This window comes from Dermacentor variabilis, chromosome 4, assembly GCF_050947875.1.
Source record: "Dermacentor variabilis isolate Ectoservices chromosome 4, ASM5094787v1, whole genome shotgun sequence".
Taxonomy (NCBI): Eukaryota; Metazoa; Arthropoda; class Arachnida; order Ixodida; family Ixodidae; genus Dermacentor; species Dermacentor variabilis.
In genome coordinates, this window is record NC_134571.1 from 140,274,854 (window position 1) to 140,295,387 (window position 20,534).

At 47.4% G+C, this 20,534-nt stretch overlaps 2 non-coding genes across 2 annotated transcripts; both read left to right on the plus strand.

Moving 5' to 3' along the window:
* The first annotated feature begins 1,241 nt into the window (after positions 1-1,241).
* Positions 1,242-1,360, plus strand: TRNAL-CAA (transfer RNA leucine (anticodon CAA)). The gene is made up of 2 exons: positions 1,242-1,279; positions 1,315-1,360. It is a non-coding gene; the product is annotated as a tRNA-Leu (tRNA).
* Positions 1,361-1,433: 73 nt separating this feature from the next.
* Positions 1,434-1,552, plus strand: TRNAL-CAA (transfer RNA leucine (anticodon CAA)). Its single transcript has 2 exons — positions 1,434-1,471; positions 1,507-1,552. It is a non-coding gene; the product is annotated as a tRNA-Leu (tRNA).
* The last annotated feature ends 18,982 nt before the right edge of the window (positions 1,553-20,534 follow it).

A 20,534-nucleotide genomic window follows, 5' to 3' on the forward strand; every position in this document is an offset into this window, starting at 1 on the left:
CGAGTACTGGAAGGAGCGGACAAAACAACTAAAAGAAAAAGCCGACCGATGGAACGCCTGTTACTTGTCAATATTCGCGAGAGCTACAGCGTGCAACATGTTTCTCGTGACAAAGATCTGGTACGTAATGCAGGTACTACAGTGCTCTCGTATTAATGTGCAGAAACTGCACCGCGTGTTCGCTGTATTCGTGTGGGCATCAAGCTGGGAGCGATGTAGCCGAGATAATCTCTTCCGGCGCGTGAAGGATGGTGGTCTGGGGTTGGCGCACCTCTTCCTGCGTCAACTGGTGAATAGATTCTCCTTCTTTCGAGATACAAACGACCCATTTCTGCGCACGGTGATCCAAATGAGGCTGTCAAGATCACTTCCCGAATTCGTTGTAGGTACGGAAATAATGCCAGGACCAGTCCGTGGTTTCTTTCGGGAAATAGTTCAGAGTGTTTCCTTTTTGCGTGTTCGTTTTTCAAGTGCATATTTGTGGAGTGTAAAACGGAAAAAGTTATATCGTGATTTATGTGACAGTGTTTTGCTGGTACCTATGTACAGAGCCCCGTACAGTGGGGGCCCAGGCCTAGATGTATTGAAAAGGGTGAAGAAGATGCCAGTTCAACCAGCCACTAAATCGTTCTTTTTTAAATTACACACTGGTACTGTACCTGTTAAATTCTTCCTTGAACAACGTGGGTTCTACATGCCATGGGGAACCCACTGCCTTATATGTAAAAAAACAGAAAGCATAGATCATGTCTTCATCCACTGTTGGGAAGGGGTCTTTTTCTGGGACGTGTTACAAAGGACTCTAAAAAAGGAGCTACTTATAGATCCCCACGGAATCAGGTTTCTGCCAGTATATGACGACGAAGGTTTCCCGTACGACCTGATCATGCTTACGGGCCTCCACTGTTTATGGCGCGCAAGAATGGCGGGTTACCATTGTGACCCGGATGCCCGACCGGCGCGTCTGTACTTTTGTGAATCCATGCAACGGTATGTGGAAGTGATGAAGATGCAACAGCCTGTTCCTGAGTGGCTGTCGAGGGTTGAACCCCTTACAGCACTAAAGGAATTTTAATCCGACAACGTCGTGCCACAGTAGCGGACGGCAGCGAATGTAAATATTACTGTTCCTTGTTCCGTTTGTGTATTCATCCCTTTTTGCTTCTTTGGTCTTTTTTTATATCATTTAGGAATTTGTGTTGTGTTATGTCGAGTACTGGCAATAAAGAAAAAAAAAAAGTGTCAGGATGGCCGAGTGGTCTAAGGCGCCAGACTCAAGGGAAACCTTGCCCAGCGATGCGGGATACACGAGAATTCTGGTCCACGTATGTGGGCGTGGGTTCGAATCCCACTTCTGACACAATATTTTGCGTTTTTTATACCGCGCTGTACGCGCCGCTCACTGCGCGCTCTTCTCACAGAATGTATACAGTGTCAGGATGGCCGAGTGGTCTAAGGCGCCAGACTCAAGGGAAACCTTGCCCAGCGATGCGGGTTACACGAGAATTCTGGTCCACGTATGTGGGCGTGGGTTCGAATCCCACTTCTGACACAATATTTTGCGTTTTTTTATACCGCGCTGTAGGCGCCGCTCACTGCGCGCGCTTCTCACGGGTCGAGGTGCCATGAACTGGCACAAGTGTTTAGGTTTCTGGCACGGAGAATGGGAAGACAGGCCAGAATGCTATGAAAGCATAAAGTTCACAACTGTGCCATCGAGCTACCTTGGTGTTGCACTTCAATATTATAAAGATGCAGCGAGCCAGTGGGCAGCGCCAAATTAAAAAGTGAAAACACAGACATCAAAGTGGGGCGGACGATGCATGTCTATATTCACCCGTGCGACGTTATGTAAGTTGTTTTTGGTCGCGAAAGGGTTTTACATGATACAAGTGTTGTGTATGTCAAGAATTAGTGTGCAGAAATTGCACAGAATATTTGCTGCTTTTTGTGGGCATCTGGTTGGGAAAGGGTGAGTCGTGTAAACTTGTTTCATTCGGTGAGGAACGGAGGGGTAGGTTTATCTCATTTGTTTTTGAAGCTGGTCGTGTCGAGATTTGTGTATTTCCATGACCAAAGTGACGCATTCTTGTGCACTATTATTCAAGTGTGTTTGTGTGATGCATTGCCAGATTTTATTGTTACGTCGCACACGTTTCGTGATGTAGCTGTGAAAGTATTTATGCGTGAAGTTTTGGATAGTGTCGTTTTCTCAGAGCGGATCAATGTAGAAGATTATCTTTCAGATGTTTCCAGAACGAAGCTTTACAAGGACCTTATTTATGTCATGTGCCCTACGCCGATTTATCGTTCAGCATATCATTTAGGACAAGAGCGGAATGTGCTGAAACGTGTGAAATGTTTCCCTGTGAAGGCTTCCACCAAAATGTTCTTCTTTATGTTACATTGTGGCACACTCCCGGTCATACCTTCACTCTAGGAGAAAGGTATCTTCGTGACTGGGAGCGTCAACAGCATCATTTGTAAAAAGGCAGAGACAATATAGGGCAGATTTTCTTGAATTGCTGGGATTCCATTCTCTTACGGGACATCCTACAGAGAACTCTCAAAAAAAATTTCCCGTTAACGCCTTTCGGGATAAGGTTTCTGCCTGTTGAGCAAACAGAGATGGTGCCGTATGACCTAATTATGTTGATGTCTCTGGAGGACGCGTATGGTGGTCAGAAATGCAGACCAAGATGCACGACCAGCAGACGAGTATTTTGTTAAAAAAATTGTATATGTACGTGACGCATATAAGTGTCTATGCGGGCCCCCAGAGTGTCTATCGATCTTTGACCACCTCACGACAACAAAATACCTTTAACGAAGCTGTACATTGTATAATACAGCCGGTGCTTTTATCGCCTTATGTCATTGTGAATGTGGTTTCTCCTTTGAATTCAAAATTTTGGATTGAGCCATTCCATGTTATTCGTATTGTATCGCTAACAGGCAATAAATTAACAAAAAAGTGTTAGGATTGCCGAGTGATCTAAGGTGGCAGACTCAAGGGAAGCCTTGCCAAGCTATGTAGGTGCACGAGGTTTCTGGTCCACGTATGTGGGCTGTGAGCATTTCTTACGCTCGTCTTTTTCATCTGCATATTATCATCATCATCCTACGTTGATCGATCCTCATATCTTCCGTTTGTGATCATCATCAACAGGTGTGTGCCTTTGCTGGTTCAACGCCGAGCACTCAGGCCAAATAAACGCCGCTTCAACAGAAACGTCATACGTGGTGGAGGTAACTTTTCGACCCTCAGTCCTCTACTATTACAGTCTACTCTCTGGAGCTTCGTCCAGACCGCCGCTTGTGCCCACTGTCCGCTAGCGTGTCTTAGGCCGACCCACCCTCTACTTCTACTGCTACCGTTCCGACACCGCAAGTCACCCCTTAGGTGCAGAGCAGCCACCAGCGTGACCCCCATCTCCTGCTAGCTGGTCTTCGTGGGGAAGACGTGCAGGACTTGATGGATGACTACGAGCGAGTAAGTTCCGCTAATCGTCGGGACGACCCCCTCAAGCTCCGCCATATCTCCTTCTACTTGACATGTGTGGCGAAGACATGGTTCTTCAACCAGGAGATGGACTTTACTGACTGGGCTGCCTTTATGCAGCAGCTCCAGCATGTGTTTGGTTCCCCGGCGGTTCGTTCTGCCATCGCAAAGCAAACCCTTGATACTCGCCAACAACAGCCAGGTTAGTCTTACACTTCGTATATCGAGGATGTTCTTGCGTTCTGCCGCCGTGTGAGTTGATCTATATCAGTCAAAGTACGTCACATTATGAAAGGCAAAAGACAGTTGCCTTCAATGCCTTTGCCATCAAGAACACCGCTACAATCGCTGACATCGTCACAACGTTTCAGCGCCTGGATGAACTTGAGTCTGTTCGCCTTCAGCCGTAGGTTGGCGAATATTCTTCCACGGCGGACGAACAACGGCGTCTCATGATAAGAGCAATGATACGCGAAGAATTACAATCAATGGGCTTCTTATCGCCGTCGGTGTGCCCTAGTCCGCCTTCTCGCGCGGCCTTGCGTGACGTCATCAGGGATGAACTGGCCTGCGCACTGCGGTATCCCCGGATACGAGAAGGCTCAGAGACTGGCGCGCGCTCATCTCTCTACCGCGCTAGCCAGAACCTCCGATACTCCTTATCCTCTCCTAGCTACCACACCTGAGGTAGCAGACCCGATGGCAAACAAGCATGCGACCAAATAACGACATGCCGCCTGCCTCACAGCAGTGGGCAATCCACTTTCTATAACGTCGCTTGCACCGGAGGTATTCACACGGCGAGAGTCAGTGTTGCATCGGAGAATTCAGACAGGCACCCTCCTTACTCCTCACTTGCTGAACGGTTTCCAGAGGGGTGGCACACCACCACCCGTAAGTGGGTTCTGTTCCATGTGCACATGTCGGGCTGATCTCAACCATCTGTGTTGGGAGTCCCCCCCCCCCCCTAATCCCGCCGAGGCTTCGTGCCCTGGCCACCATACAGCGTGGACCCTGGCCTTCTTCTCTCCGGATTTGGGCTTGTCCGGATACCACGTCTCCGGACCATGCCATCGAGCTCTGGCGAGCACTGCTGTTGTTCCTCCAGGACTCGGCGGCATCATCCGTCGGCGATCAGCTCCGCGACAGCCACAAGCGTCAAACGGCCCCCACTTAGCTGCCTCCAGGACGTTCGTTAACAAAACGGAGGCAGCCTCACCCTTCCCCTTTTGCAATAAAACCCCTCCCTTTCCACCGCAGCGTCTTCGGCGCATTTTAATGTGGAATAAACGAGGTTTCATTAATTCATTCGCGGCGTACTCCGTCGCCTTGACCAGCGGCCAGGATGGCCCCTTCCACGTGTGTGGGAAATTAGTGTGGGCGTTTATTACGCTAGTCTTCTTCATCTGTATATTATCATTGTAATCCTACGTGGATCGATCCTCGTCTTCAGTTCTGTGTGTGTTCATCATAATCGGGTGTGTGCCTTTGCTGGTTCGGCGTCGAGTACTCGGGCCAAATAAACGTCGCTCCAGCAGAGATGTCATAGGGAGTAGGTTCGAATCCCACTTCTGACAATTTTTTTTCGCTTTTTTACTCCACTATACGCGACACTCATTATTCTATCTTCTCACGGGGGGCACACTGCGTCAGAATGGCCGAGAGAGGATTTTATACGTCTGGCCGTGATAGCGAAGGGACGCTTTTGGAATGGGCTCCTCCGGAGCGGTACCAGCGGCCCAATTGGGCCACAGAAACAGGTTTTCTGCTGATGAAGTCCTAGACTATGAAGTTGTTCCGCCATCGTTGCCAAGAGGTGCGTCTGTTACGAATACTGTCTTTCTTCACGGGGATGTGAAAGCCATGCCTTACAGTGTAGAAGATTTTCTGGACCCGTTGATTCATCTCGGAGTGCTCCCTGAAATGACAGCTTTGAGGGCGTTCCAGATGAACCACGTTTGTACCGCCACGTTTAAAAGTGCCGAAGCTACTAAGATGATGGCAGAAATCGGTGAAGTTCGGGTCAAGGAGAAACTGTGCCTTGTGGTTGACCCCCAAAATCAAGAAGTGCATATCAAGCCCTGCTGGGTGCTACGCAATGTAGCGGATGACGAAGTGCGCTCTGCTCCGGCACCCTAGGAGAAAGTAAGCGATATCTACAAGGAGCGCTGGCGAGTGCACGGAATAGCTAAGAGCTCGTCTACTCGCACGGTTGGTCTGAATCTCAAACCTGGTGCAACGCTAGAAGATTTACCCCATCAGTTGCGGGTTGCAGGAATCATGGCTGTACTCGTTGCTCCGGGACTCCCGCCGCTGTGCTTCAGGTGCCATGCCACAGGTCATATCAGGCACGACTACCAGATGCCGCGTTGTGCCAAGTGTTGGCGACTTGGCCATGATGAAAGCATCTGCGTGGGAACCTACGCAAACGTGGCGGGAGTCAAAGCAAACGAATAATTGTCGACAGAACATCTATTCGACGAGGCAGACCCAGCTGAAACTGTACACCGAGGCAGGTAGCTCGCTAACTCTTGGTGCGGCTAGCGCCCTCCGTGTGAAGCAAAAGCTTGCAGTCATTAATGTGGAAGTATCCGCCAACGCTTCAACCGAGGCTGTAGAGACACTGGTGATGCGTGTCCCAACGAGCCGGGGCTATGCACCTGGCGTCAGGGTTGAGGAATGCCCTGTAACTACAAACCTCATCATGGCTAGTGCCAGCAGCCTTGCGCCAAAACGACTCCACGAGGATGGAAAAGAAGGGCACAAGACCGACCAGAATGCAACGGATGAGCCGCCTGTTTAAACGACACCCAGCCGAAGGACTACATTGAAATCCGCGCCGAAATACCGCTCGAGCCACGGCCCGAGCGGAAACCGCAAGCACCGCCGGTGACCTGAGGCGGTGTCGAGCCTTTTTTTTTCTCTCTCTCCAACCGGACACTATCAACGGAATTTAGCGAAAAAAGTGCGTCGATGCCGTCATGGCGGAATCTAAGTTGTAATCAAAATGGCTCGGGCGACTGGGATATGTTATAGAAATGCGAGTGGTTTGCAGTCTTGTGATAAGCGAGGTGCTACCGTGCGGTTTCTGTAATGAAAAAAAAATAACAAGACGGCTGTTACTCTCCAAACGCCTATTTATTTATTTATTTATTTATTTCAACATACTGCCAAGCCTTTGACAGGGTTATTAGGAGTGGGGTACAGAAAGAAACGGTAATAATAGTAATTGTCAGGGTAGATATGCTAAACAAGTACAAATAAGAAGGAAAAATGTAGGCACCCTTAATGTGCGGGGCTTGTCGACACAGAGAAAGCAATGCCAGCTGAGTCAACTTTTTGTGGAAAATGAACTGGACGTAATTGCCATACAGGAAACAAAAAACGGAAGTCAAAAGGAACGAACCGCATGGTTGAACCTTATAGGACGTACTACAATGTATGCGTTTCGCATCCAATTGGTACAGCCGGTGGTTGTGCGATGTTCTTGAAGCATTCCACAGGAATATTTGTTGACAGTGCATACGCGTGCGACACTGGACGGCTTATTGTATGTGACATCACGTTGCAAGCCCAGAAGTTCCGAATGGTCGCTTATATGCCCCGAACGCAGAAAATGAGCGCAGAAGGTTTTTTTGAAACTGTTGAACATTATCTGAACTGTGGCAGGGCAATTATAATTATGGCGGACATTAATTGCATATCCAGAGTAGAAGACAGGACAAGAGATGTACCGATACGGGATGTGAGTGCCAGGGGGACAGCCACGCTAGATTAGATCGTATATATATTTCGGCAGGTTTGGCACCAGATTGCAATAAATATGATGTCAAAACGTTTCCTCTAGGGACCACGGCTTGGTTGTGTGTACGTTAGGTCCGACGAAACCGGCGAAGCTTAACTGGCAGCGTTACAAATGCAATGCTAAATTCCTCGATGATGAGGTGAAGCTGTTAAAAGGAAAAATTGAAGACCTACTGGCCAATGAACCATAGTGTTACGCAGAGGCATGAGAACATTTTAAACAAAACGCAAAAGACTCAGCCATTGAAAGAGCCGGGGCATTGCTGCTAAAACAAAACAAAAAGAAGAAACTAAGCTGCAAAATCAGCTTGCCTTTTATTTGAATGCAGAAGCTACTGCTCCGGCTGACTTTGCTAGAGAAAATAAAATAAGTTAACAGCAAACTAGAAATTGTTAATGCAGAAAGGCACAGAGGAGCAGTAGTACGCACGCGTGGGGAAAAGGTATATATGGGCGACACCCCGACCAAACGTGCTCTATCAGATGGAGAAAGCTTCGCGTCGCGCAACCAAAAAAAAAAGAAGCGATAATGTACCGAGATGAAGTTGTGCAAGACGAGGAACTGGTCAAACATCGCACGTTTGTTGATTATTATCAAGAATTACTTGGCCACGAACCACAGATTAAGGAAGATTTTGAAAGTGATTTCCTCAGCCGCATGCCAAAACTTGAAGCAGAAGTTAAAAATAATCTCCAAGCGGCAATCAGTGTTGCAAAATTGAGGGGGCAATTGCGGAGGAATCGCCAAGCCAAGATTAAGATCAAGGCCATTGAAAGAAGTAGCGTACTACGATTTCAAGAGAAGGCCAGAGAAAGGAATTTTAAAAACATTGCTTGAAAATAATGGCGACGCTGGAATGTATGCAACCCGGCGCTTATCAAGAAGATATGCGTGCTGCTAAGGAGAAGCTCGAGGTGTTCGACGAAGAGCGTTATCGAGGCGTGCTCGTGCCCGCGAGAGCAGATAGACTAACATGCGGGGAAACGCCAACAAAAAGAGCACTGGGACTAGAAAAGAAGCACTCCAGACGTAAGCAGATTGAGGCCATCGAATATAACGGGGTGGTAGTAACTGATATGAAAAATATAGGGAGTGCTTTCTTTGAACACTTCCAAAAGCTTTTCGCATTCAGGCCCGTCAACATGCAAAGTTTCAAGCACCTATTTTTGCAGCGAATGCCGCAACTCTCGAGTGAAGTTACAGAGACGTTAGAACGGCCAATGACAGAGCATGAAGTTATGAAGGCTATAGAAGATCTGAATCCTGGTAAGTCAACAGGTCCAGACGGTCTTTGTGCCGCTTGGTACAAATCGTTTAGAGACCACGTTGCTCCTAGCCTAAGTGCAATATTCAATGAAGCATACGAACTGAAAATCCTTCCACCATCCTTTGGCCAGTCCCATACAGTACTGATACCTAAAACAGAAGAGACCGAAAAGCTCAAGCAACTTTCCTCCTACCGCTTTCCTCCTACAGACCCATAGCGCTTACTAACTGCGACTACAAAATATTCATGAAGGTGCTGGCACGGCGGGTCCAGTCAGTTTTAAGGAAGTAGGCGGCCCACACCAGACGTGTGGCATTCGCGGCAGAACCATGTTTACTAACATTCATAAGATGAAGTTTTGTGACGCCATGTGTGATGCAGTGGTGATCATCCAGCTTGACTTGGGAAAGCGTTTGATTGCGTTTCTCACCAGATATTGCTCGCCATCTTTGAGCATGTTAATTTTGGCCACATAATCACTGAGGGGGTGACCATGGCGTACCGGAGTTGCTATACGAGGCTTATAATTAATCAGACGTTGGGGGCCCCCATTAACGTGGAGCGCTCCGTTCGCCAGGGTTGTCCACTCAGTCCACTCCTGTTTTGTGTTTACATAGAAACGTTGTGCCAGGCCATCATCGAAAATGAATGCATTAAGGGATATTGTCTTCAATCAGCAGAGGTGAAGCTATTGGCATACGCTGACGACGTGGCTGTATGCTGTAAAGATAAGCAAAGCGTGTTGAACATTGTGAGTATCGCTCGCAAGTTTGGTAACGTCACTAACAGTTTTGTTAACTGGCAAAAATGTTTGGGGTTTTGGCATGGAACGTGGACGTCTACACCGGACCACTTTTCAAACATGAGCTGGGTCACGACGCCAGTTAAATACCTTGGCGCACCTCTTGACGCCTACAGGGACAGTAGCGAGTACTGGAAGGGGCGGACAAAAGAAATAAAAGAAAAAGCCGACCGATGGAACGCCGGTCACTTGTCAATGTTCGCAAGAGCTACAGCGTGCAACATGTTTCTCGTGACAAAAATCTGGTACGTAATGCAGGTCCTACAGTGTTCTGGGTCATAATCAGAAGGTGGTTTTGGCACGTAAAACCCCATAATTTAATTTTTTTTTTACAGTGTTCTGGGATTAATGTGCAGAAACTGCACCGCGCGTGTTTGTTGTTTTCGTGTGGGCATCAAGGTGGCAGCGATGCAGCCGAGATAATCTCTTCCGGCGTGTGAAGGACGGCGGTCTGGGGTTGGCGCACCTGTTCTTGCGTCAACTAGTGAACAGGTCCTGCTTTTTTCGAGATACAAATGACCCATTTCTGCGCACCGCGATCCAAATGAGGCTGCCAAGATCACTTCTTGAATTTGTTGTAGGTACGGAAATAATTCCAGGACCAGTCCGTGGTTTCTTTCGGGAAATAGTTCAGAGTGTTTATTTTTTGCGTGTTCGTTCTTCAAGTGCATATTTGTGGAGTGTAAAACGGAAAAAGCTAAATCGTGATTTGTGTGACAGCGTTTTGCCGGTACCGATGTACAGAGCCGCGCACATTGGAGGCCCAGGCCTAGACATATTGAAATGACTCAAGAATATGCCAGTTCAACCAGCCACCAAATAGTTCTTCTTTAAATTACATACCGGTACTTTACCCGTTAAAATCTTTCTGGAACAACGTAGGTTCTACATGCCATGGGGAACCCACTGTCTTATATGTAAAAAACCAGAAAGCATAGATCATGTCTTCATCCACTGTTGGGAAGCGGTATTTTTATGGGACGTGTTGCAAAGAACCCTAAAAAGGAGCTACCTTTAGATCCCCACGGAATCAGGTTTCTGCCAGTATATGACGACGAAGGTTTCCCGTACGACCTGATCATGCTTACGGGCCTCCACTGTTTATGGCGCGCAAGAATGTCTGGTTACCATTGTGACCCGGATGCTCGACCAGCACGTGTATACTTCCGGGAATGCATGACTTGGTATGTAGAAGTGCAGAAGTTGCAACAGCTGGTTCCTGGGTGGCTGTACAGGGTTGAACCCCTGACAGCACTTAAGGAATTTTAGTACGACAACGTCCTGCCACAGTAGAGGACGGCAACGAATGTGTATATTACTGTTTCTTGTTCGGTTTCTATATTCACTCCTCTTTTCTTATGGTCTTTTTTATATCATTTAAGGAATTTGTGTTGTGATATGTCGAGGACTGGCAATAAAGAAAAAAAAAAGAATCGCCAAGCCCTGATGGCCGAGTCTTCTAAGGCGCCAGACTCAAGGGCAACCTTACCCAGCGATGCGGGTTGCACGAGGCTTCTGGCCTACGTATGTGGGCGTGGGTTGGAATCCCACTTCTGACAGAATATTTTGCGTTTTTTTTATACCGCGCTGTACGCGCCGCCCATGAGACGCGCGCGTCTCGCGGGCGACATACAGTGTCAGGATGGCCGAGGGCGATTCCACTTGCGGCCACCGTAGTGTACGGTCGTGCAATGTCGAGCTCCCTTGGAGCGGCGAATGCGGCCCAGCAGGGCCGCAGTAGCAGGACAGGTGCACGTGACTCTACGGACTATGAGATTATTTTGCCACAACTGCCATCAGGTTCGTATGTCCTAAATACTGTTTTCCTTCACGCATCAGCGTAAAAGCCAGTCCGTTTCGAGCTGAGGACTTCCGAAATACATTGGTTTGTCTGGAACTGCTCCCCGAGGTAGTTGCCCTGGGGGCGTTTCAGATGAACCACGTGTGGGCGGTGACCTTCAAGAGTGCGGAAGGAATGAAGAAGTTGCTCGCCGTAACTGATGTGACTGTGAAGAATCACCGCTGCCTCGTGATAGATCCGAGCACCCATACTGTGCGCCTGAGGCTCTATTGGCTGCTTTACCACAGACAAGATGAAGACGTGCGCGCTGCTCTTGCACCGTACGGCAAAGTGACGGACGTTTGCAGAGAGCAGTGGCGTGTACCAGGACTCGGCGATAAGGGCTCCTCGACACGGACGGTTAATCTGCAGCTGAAGGGTGGCGTGACTTTGGACAACCTGCCACACCAGCTACGAGTGTCTGGCATTAAGGCCCTTGTGGTGGTACCGGGAAGACCGCCGCGTTGCCTGCGGTGTCAGCGAACAGGGCAGATTCGCCGAGACTGCCGCGTTCCACGGTGTAAGCTTTGTCGGCGGTTCGGACATGGTGATAGCCAGTGCGCTAAAACCTACGCAAGCGTAGCAAGCCAAAGGAGCCGGGAGGACCCCACCGAGCACATTGTGGACGAGGCGGGCGCGGCGGAGGCTGCGGGAATCAAGGACAGCAAACCTACGTCGGCAGCTATCGAAACTTCCGAGAAGGGAATTGTGAAAAGTGTTGGAAGCGACAACAGTTATGTGGCATCTGTACGACAGGAAACCGCTACGCCAACGTGCGCCGTAGACGTCTCTGACACTAATCAAGCCTCGCCGAGTAGCGACCAAGAAGACATCGACGTCGCGAACAGCTCGTCTGCGAAACGGCCACACGCGCAAGTTTCCAAAGGTGGCAACGGGAAGGCACAGGAGCCGCCCAGAAAAGTTCATACCGCCGTCCATCTTTCAAACCAAAGCCTCACATTCCGCCAGATCCCAGTCCGACGGTATCGAAGGCGCCCCCGTAATAACGATGGCGTCGCCCAGCGATGCCTTTATGCGAGGTAAGGGACGGGCTCCAGAGGACGCTTTTGCCTAGGAAATGAATTTTGCGCGTTGTGACAAACGGCAGAATGTATGGGTTTTGTAACCTTTTTTTTTCTTTATTTTCAGTTCTCGACAGGTTCACATGCACCTACATCTTATCAGCAATACAAACATAAAGAGGCAAAATAATTCATAAATACCACACAAAAACAGGGCAGAAAAAACATGCTCTTATATAGCGGCCAGCATGACTTGGTGGACTTTGTCTATTAAACTTATTTTAGGAACGCCAATGCTTCTATCCTCGGTAGTCACTCAGGCACACCAACTTGTCCTTTTTTTGTACTTCTAGAAAGCGCGACATGTGTTCACGGAAATGCAGGCGCGCAGACCGCGTGTCTGGGTCACCGTAGAAGTCTTCCATTTGGGCTCGCCATAGACAGTAGGCGCCTGTCAGCATGATGAGGTCAAATGGAACCCCGTCCTCATTATCTAACGGCAGAAATCTGATGCCGTACGAATGTAACGGGAAATCTTTCTTTGCAGGACATTCCAGCAGTACATCCTCTCCCAACAATGTATGAAAACATGATCTATTGTTTCCGTTTTTTTTTTCTTTTTTTGCATATCACACAGTTGGAACCCCAGGGCATGTAAAACTTCCGTTCTTCTAAAAACTTTCTCAATGTCAGAGTGACAGTGTGAAGTATGAAGACAAAAGATTTCACTCCTGGCTGCACGTGCATTCTTATTACGCGTTTTAAAAGGTTATTTCCATGACCTAGGTCATGGAAATCACCTTACACAGTAGAGCTCTACTGTATATGGTTCTGTACATTGGCGCTGGAAAAATAATATCACACAGGTACACTTTCCTTCCTTTTTACTCTGAACAGATAATCATTCGAAAAACCGTACCGACAAAAACGGACGCTTGCTACTACCTCCTTAAATAACTCAAATAGAGTACCAGGCATAATTTCACTGGTGATAACAAAACTCTGGTAACGCATAGCCAAGTCTCACTTGACACACCGATCTTAATAACGGGTCGCTGACGTCACGAAAGAAGAAAAATCGATTTACAATTAAGCTGCCGCACGAAAAAGTCTGCCAGATCCAGGCCCCCTTCTTTCACTCGCCGATTAAGATTAGTGCGGCTGGAGCGTTCCCAGCTGGACGCCCAAATAAAGACAGCGAAGACTCGATGCAACTTCTGCATATACGCTCGCGAACAATACAACATTTGCATAATATACCATAATTTACTAACAAAAAATAAATTGCACACTGTCGCTCTGGCGAAAATTGAGAGATGTGCACCTTTCCACCTCTCCGCCTTTTCTCGTGTTTCTTTCACGTTTTCTGGCCATAAATCATCAGTTTTCTCATAATTTTCAAGTGGAACGTCGAGGTACTTCACTGCGGTTTCAACCCGCTTTGCATTGCCAAATGTGTCTGGGGCTGACGGCCACTGGGCGTGCTACAACCCCAGGCACATTTTCCTGTTCAGAAACCTCCCCGTTTTTGCCTCTCCAAACCGTCTTACTGCAGCGAATGTCTCTAGTAGACTCTCTTTTTTCCGTACAGCATCTATATCACCAGCGTACGCTAAGAACTTTACCTCGGAAGTCTGCAGTGGAAAGCCATGAACCCGATCATTTTCATTTATTGCTAGACGCAACGTTTCAATATATATATGCATAAAATCAATGGGCACTTTGCTGAGCTAAACTGCGATAGGCGAAAGCCTGTCTATGACTGCCTCTGTTGCTGTTGTCTGAACTGTTCTGCGAACGGCCGCCACCGTGGCCGCGAGCATGGGATGCAAGCGCAGTGCTCGTGCTCTTCGGAGACACCCGACTGCCTCGGATATATGTTATTTTTATTTTTGTTTATTTCTACTTTTTATTTATTTTTCTATTTGTTTTTTTTATTTATCATGATGACCACCCATTGTTCACCTAGGGTCATTCATCAAGCATTGTGACAGCTGTCACGAGTTGCGATTGATCACCGCTTTCCTGCGTCCACCACGGACTGTGCACGGACACTCATGAGCCACTAAAGTCTTACGCCTTAAAAGAGGAAACTCGCTGGGCCCCCTTGACGTACTCTTCTCTGGACGTCAGCGGGGGGCCCCAATCTGCTGTTGACTATCAGACGCGTTTTGCTGTTCCGATACGCTATCGATATTCCGTCAGTGATGATTCAGCCTAAATTAACATGTTCTATCCCAAACAAAATGACATGCGATAGACAATCGAATGCCTTTTCTAGGTCAAGCTGGAGGATTGCAACAGGCGACCGAGTGGCATCACAACACTCAAGCACACACCTCGTAGAATGGATATTAGTAAAAATGTAGTGACCCTTAATACCACAGGTTTGGTGGCTCCCACAGTCTGCGTCACAATGGTCTGAAGTCTACTAGCCAATATTTTCATAAATATTTCATAATCACAGCTAATTAACGAGATTGTTCTGTATGAGGTCACACGTCTTAGCTTAGCTTTTCATTTTGTTTTTGGAACGAGCACAGTGTGTGCTTGTAAGAATGACAGCGGTAACGTTCCCATCTCAAATGCCTCACCGAAGACGTCTTCCAACTCAGAAGACAAGTCATATTTGAACGCTTTGTACCATGCCGCGTTCAGACCATCCGGCTCGGGTGACTTGCCAGGCCGAGCAGCTCACACCTCCAAACAAATTATTTTTTAATCGGTCACGTGCCCATGGTGGGACCGAAACTTTCTGCCCCAGCGCAGCATCTCGATGACCCAACCATTAGGCTGTACGTTGATTGCGATACACAACAACCAGGGGAAAAAAGCATGCAGGGGTTTTGGTAAAGTTCACAAAAGAACACGTATGCGATCATGTAGTGAAGTTACTCACATAAGGCTGAGAAAATTTGGTGGCGAAGTAAGGGTCGCAGATGCACGTACACTTCGATTGTTCCAACGCCAACCAGCTTTTTTTTATATATATATATGATCGCGACTGTGCCACATTGCCTTGCGCGGAAGCAGTTAAACGCGCCAGTTTACGCCACGCACGCACGAACCAACTGGTCATATCTATAGCGCCTGATTAACCGCATCACACAGGTTCCAGGATGTTCGTTGGACTTGCATAAATTTTCTCCTTAACATTAGACGGCAGCGGTTGCGGTAGATATAGTAACCTACAAAAATAACATCGTGCCTGTGCAGTGGCGTAGCCAGAAATTTCGTTCGGGGGGGGGGGGGGGGGGGGGCTGACGTTGCAGCTCGGCCGCCTCCTTAAGAAGAAGCTTTAGCTCGGGTGTTCCCATCTAAAAACGTCTAGAAGGGGAATTCGTTTTTCTCGGTAACCGCTGCACCAAATTTGACGAGGTTTGTTCCATTTAAAAGAAAACGGAAATTTTATTGACTGCTGATCCCTACTTTTTCATTTACGTTGTGGATTATTTATTAAAAATTGGCCAAAATCGCACAATTTCAGAAAACGAAACTATCAAGTTTAAAACTCTGCAACTCAACAACGAAAAACGATATCACAATTTTCTAAGTTGCATCTAATAGTACATCTACAGCGGAAAAAATTTATATGTTACACATGAATCTAAGAAAAATTAGTATTGTGGAAATATGGCTTGTGCAGAACCCTTTTACACAACGTAACCATCCACCAAATTTGTCCGGTTTGACTCTTATAATAGATGTCATTTGAAAAACCACGATATCTGTTCTTGATGCATAGCTATTAGTTTGTAAACGTCGTGCTGCTATTTTTTTCGAACTTTCCAATTTTTCGAAATATTTTAAACAAAATTCAGGCTCTAAACTGAAATTCCGCTTCCAACAGACACTAGAATTTAACTTTCTCTCTCAAATGCAACAAATTTTATTAAAAGTGATCCAGGGGTTATCTCAGAAAAGGGTTCCTGCGTTTTACATGTATTTGAATAGGCGGCGTTGTAATTGGGCCCGAGCTAAAGTTTCCTCTTAAACAATTTGTCGAGGGATCAAATACATGAATAATAATTGCATTGCCATGGCCAAAGATGCTGCAAACGAATTCTTGAACACTACGCACTGTCAAAACAAGTAAAATATGTATTTTTTTCACGAAATAATATACTCGTATGTGCCAAAAAGTTTGCCCAAGATAACTGATATCAATGCTTCCATGTTTTTGTCTTTTTAATAAGTAAAGAAAACATCACACGAACTTTAGAACTATATCAGTTCGAAACCAGCAAAGCAGTGCATGCCGTTGATATAAAAATGTAAAGGCCATGAAATGAACAAGTTGAGGACAAATACGTACGTTAATGAAACTTTGTCATTCAAGGACCTTGTTTAGATTCTTGTACATATGCAATGGCCAGTGAAATATCTCAATGACGCTTTCATTTGTTCCAATGTATTACGCAGGAGCAGCTGTCACCGGTCGTGTATCGTGAGTAATTGCACCGAAATTAGTCGCAACATAGAGCACGTATAAAAAGCAGCTCTGCAAAATGTACGAGGGCGAGTCAAATGAAAGTGAGCCAATGCGGATATATGACCAACGGGGTACTTCATTTAAATGTAATCACCATGAGAATTTAGACGTTTGTCCCATTGAGTAACGAGTCGCGTGATTCCCGTCTCATAAAACTGCTTGGGTTGCTGTTTCAAAAAGTCTCCAGTTGACTCTTTCACGTCATCGTCCCACATGAATCTGGCTCCTTTGAGCTGTTTTTTTAAATTGCCCAAAATGTTCAAGTCGCAAGGCGACAGATCTGAGCTGCATGGCGGATGTTGCAGCGTTTCCCACTCGAACTTTACCAGTTTTGCATTAACCACATCAGCGACGTGGGGACGGGCATTGTCGTGAAGCAAGATGACTCCATTACTCAATTTTCCACCTCGTTTGTTCTTGATTGCGACACGCAGCCGTTCCGGCGTTTAAACATTTGATAGTCTCTCAAGATTTAGCAAATTCTATCAGTAATGGCCCCTGATGATAAAAAAAGGCAACACCTTTCCGGCGGGAATGATGGCTTTTGCTTTCTTTGGGCATGGTGAATTCGAATGTTTTCACTGTAAGCTTTGCCCTCGTGTGTCAGGCTTGTAGTAGTGGCACCATGGTTTGTCCCCGATCACAATTGCAGAGAAGAAGTCGTCACCCTCATTGTGATACCGGATCAGATGAGTCAAGGCAACGCCGAACTTCGTCTTCTGGCAATGGTTCAAAATTTTGGGCATTCATTGCGCACACAAGAGCCGATAACCGAGATCTTCATAAATTATGGCCTGAACCGAACCGTGACTGATGTTCGCACGTTGTGCAAGTTCATCGATGCTTATCCTACGTTCTTGTCTCCTCAGCTCATCGAGCTTTGCAATTTTGTTGGAGGTGATTGCACGATGGCTTCGGCCCGGTCTTGGATCGTCTTTGCTACTTTCGCGTCCTTCTTTGAACCGTTTGCTCCAACGCTTCAGAGTGGCCAATGAAATGCAATGTTCAACGTGCACGGCAGCCATACGGCGACTAATTTCTTTTTGGGAAATACCGCCAGCTGTCAAAAACTTGCCGGCACCACGCTGTTCAACTTTTGGAGTGTCGTTTATGTCACGAAACCATGTTCAAACCAGTGTATGAGAGCATTATAGAACATTTATCCTCACACCTGCGTACCACTTTTGTAAATGAGAGATGCCTGAGTGCTATGCGCATGCACCGCAGATAATGAACCGAACCATTATTGCGCGGAACGGCTTGACTCACTTTCATTTGACTCGCCCTCGTACATTAGAAATGCGAAGATGCAATGGGGTATACAAATGCGAAAATACAGCTTGATAAAGGGCAAAAAAGTGTCAGTGCAAACAAAGTTCACTGCAAGTATACACAAAACCTCGCAACAAGATATTTCAGTTATAAGTCTCCAATAAATCTACGTATCTAAGAAAAAGTCACTACATAATGCGTCAAACAAGGCAAATGAACATGTTGCGCAGTCACAGATTCACAAAAAACTAGATCCCGCCCCCATTCCATTCACTCCCCCCGATGTATCGCGTGTGAATTACTTGCTCCCCGCTTTTCTCCTTTGCGCACACAAGACTGAGTCACCATCGTCGGCTCACCCATTCAACACCCCACCCCCCCGATTTCACTCGCACATACAGCATGCGGCGCTCGGTCACGATGTTATCGCCTTTGGACTTTATACAAAACATGAGGGCGACAGCGACGGCAGGGATGTGCCTGGCGTGTTATATAATATATCGAATTAATATAATAAGAGTATCCGGCAACTGAAGCGTCCCGTGGCCCATTACTTTCCGCAAAATAAGTAACGAAATCGAACTTTCACCATGCGACAATTCACTGCGTCCTAACAATGTATTTTTTTTTTCTCCTTTTGTGGGGCGGGGGCACCGAAATGAAGAAGCGCAAAGGACAGTATGTCGGCTGCAATCGAATGCCTACTTTGGGCACCTAATGTGGCTACCGAAGGAATATTGAAGAAAACGTGAGACGCTTGGTCCACCGAGAAGCATACGCGTACTGCTCGGTATCCTACGCCGGCGAGATAAGACTTTGCGGAGAGGTTGCGCTCAAGCGAACGCGGTGCAATCCGTCGAGTCCTCACAGTGATGTCGGCGAGCGACCATTGTTTCTTTTTCTCGTCTGCTAGCCAGAAAATCTCCAAAACTCTGCCAGGTGAAAATCCACTCGCCCAGAGCAAACCGACCGCGCAGCGAAGTGCGCCGCGCAGTAGTCGTGGGAACACGAGAAAAACGTATGCGCTCTGACTGGCTCTAGCAGTCCGCAGGTAGGGTAACGAGAACAAAAAAGTTGAAGAGGCTCAATGTTTCCGCGCGAATAAATGTCAAAGCACAAAAAATAAATAAGGACGTAGTTACCTTGGCTGGCTTTAGTGTATACTTTGGCGTAGGTGAAAAAGAAAATGTTGGTATTTTTTTATGTGACATGAAGGCACAAATGATCCACCACAACGCTTCGTCTCATCGGACCTCGCTGCGTGCTTTGTCAACTTATCTGATAGTGTGTTGATTTGGCTTGTATCGTATGTTCCGATGTAAGACTTTAGAAAAGTCAGTGCACCTTTGGCGTCAAATATTTATAACAGTATTAAACCCACAAAGTTCCGCAATCGAAAATCTAAAGCACAGCTTTGGAAATGTCAATGCATCTTTCACACCAAAAGTTTACGAGGTTTATTCCCGTAAAGTTTCGGAATTCACATCCATGCGCTCCATAGATTCCACGACCTCCGCGAGGTGCCGCGGCGAGCCCGCTCGCCATCGAAACGCCCTTGAAGCTTTGTGCTCGGATGGGGCTCCTTGCGCTATGTGACTCCCGGTACGTGGGCGTTGCCGCAAAATCCAGCCCGAGTTCGCTATGTTCGCGGTGAAGTGTCTTTTCGAGCGTGAAAAAGGCATTCTAGACAAAATCCAGGATGATTACCGGCGCCGGGGGTTTCTTTGGTCGGCGGTGCGTGAAAGGTACGAAAAAATTTCGGGGAGGGAGGGCGCGCTGAAGCCCCATAAGCCCCCCCCCCCCTGGCTAGGTCCCTGTGCCTGTGGCGCTGCCCTTCGAGCGAAATGTGCGCTGGTCATATCGCAGAGTCACTTCTTTACATGCGTGCGTGCACTCGTAGCTGTCCATCACGAGCAGTGTCTTTACCAAGTACCATGTCATGTCTCAAGTGCAGCTGTGCAGTCTAGCTCATAAAACGAGCGTGCACTTAATCTTTGGATAACTAGCCTGCTAGCAAATAGTATGGAGCGGCGTAATTTGTCAAGTGTTTACCTGAAGAGTATTTCCCGTATTGGAGACATCCTTAAAGAGGGAAGCTGAAACACTTTACGAAAAAAAAATGATTTCTCTGCGGCATTCGACAGTTTTGAGTCCCCTGAACACGAATATCTGGTTCAAGGAGGGCGGAAACAAACGCAAGCGGCTGTTTTTTCAAGAAAACGCGCACCAGCGCCTCAGGGCATCGTGCGAGCGCCGCTGTTGCCCGTGATTGGCCGGGGCCGCTGTGACGTCAATCACGGCAGTCGCCGGTCGGCGCCGCCGCATGCCGCCGTTTCAGAGCGTAGCACGCTGTTCTGTTCTGGCTTCATAGCTGAGTTGTAAGCATTATGGAACGTTTTCGCTGTCTCGGACAGCTTGTATTTTCGCCGTACATGTTGAACCGACAGCCGATACGGAAAACGATGGCGGCAATGGCGGTAACGGCGGCAACGACGATGTTGAGTGCGCCAACAGCGAGAGCGATTTGTGCAC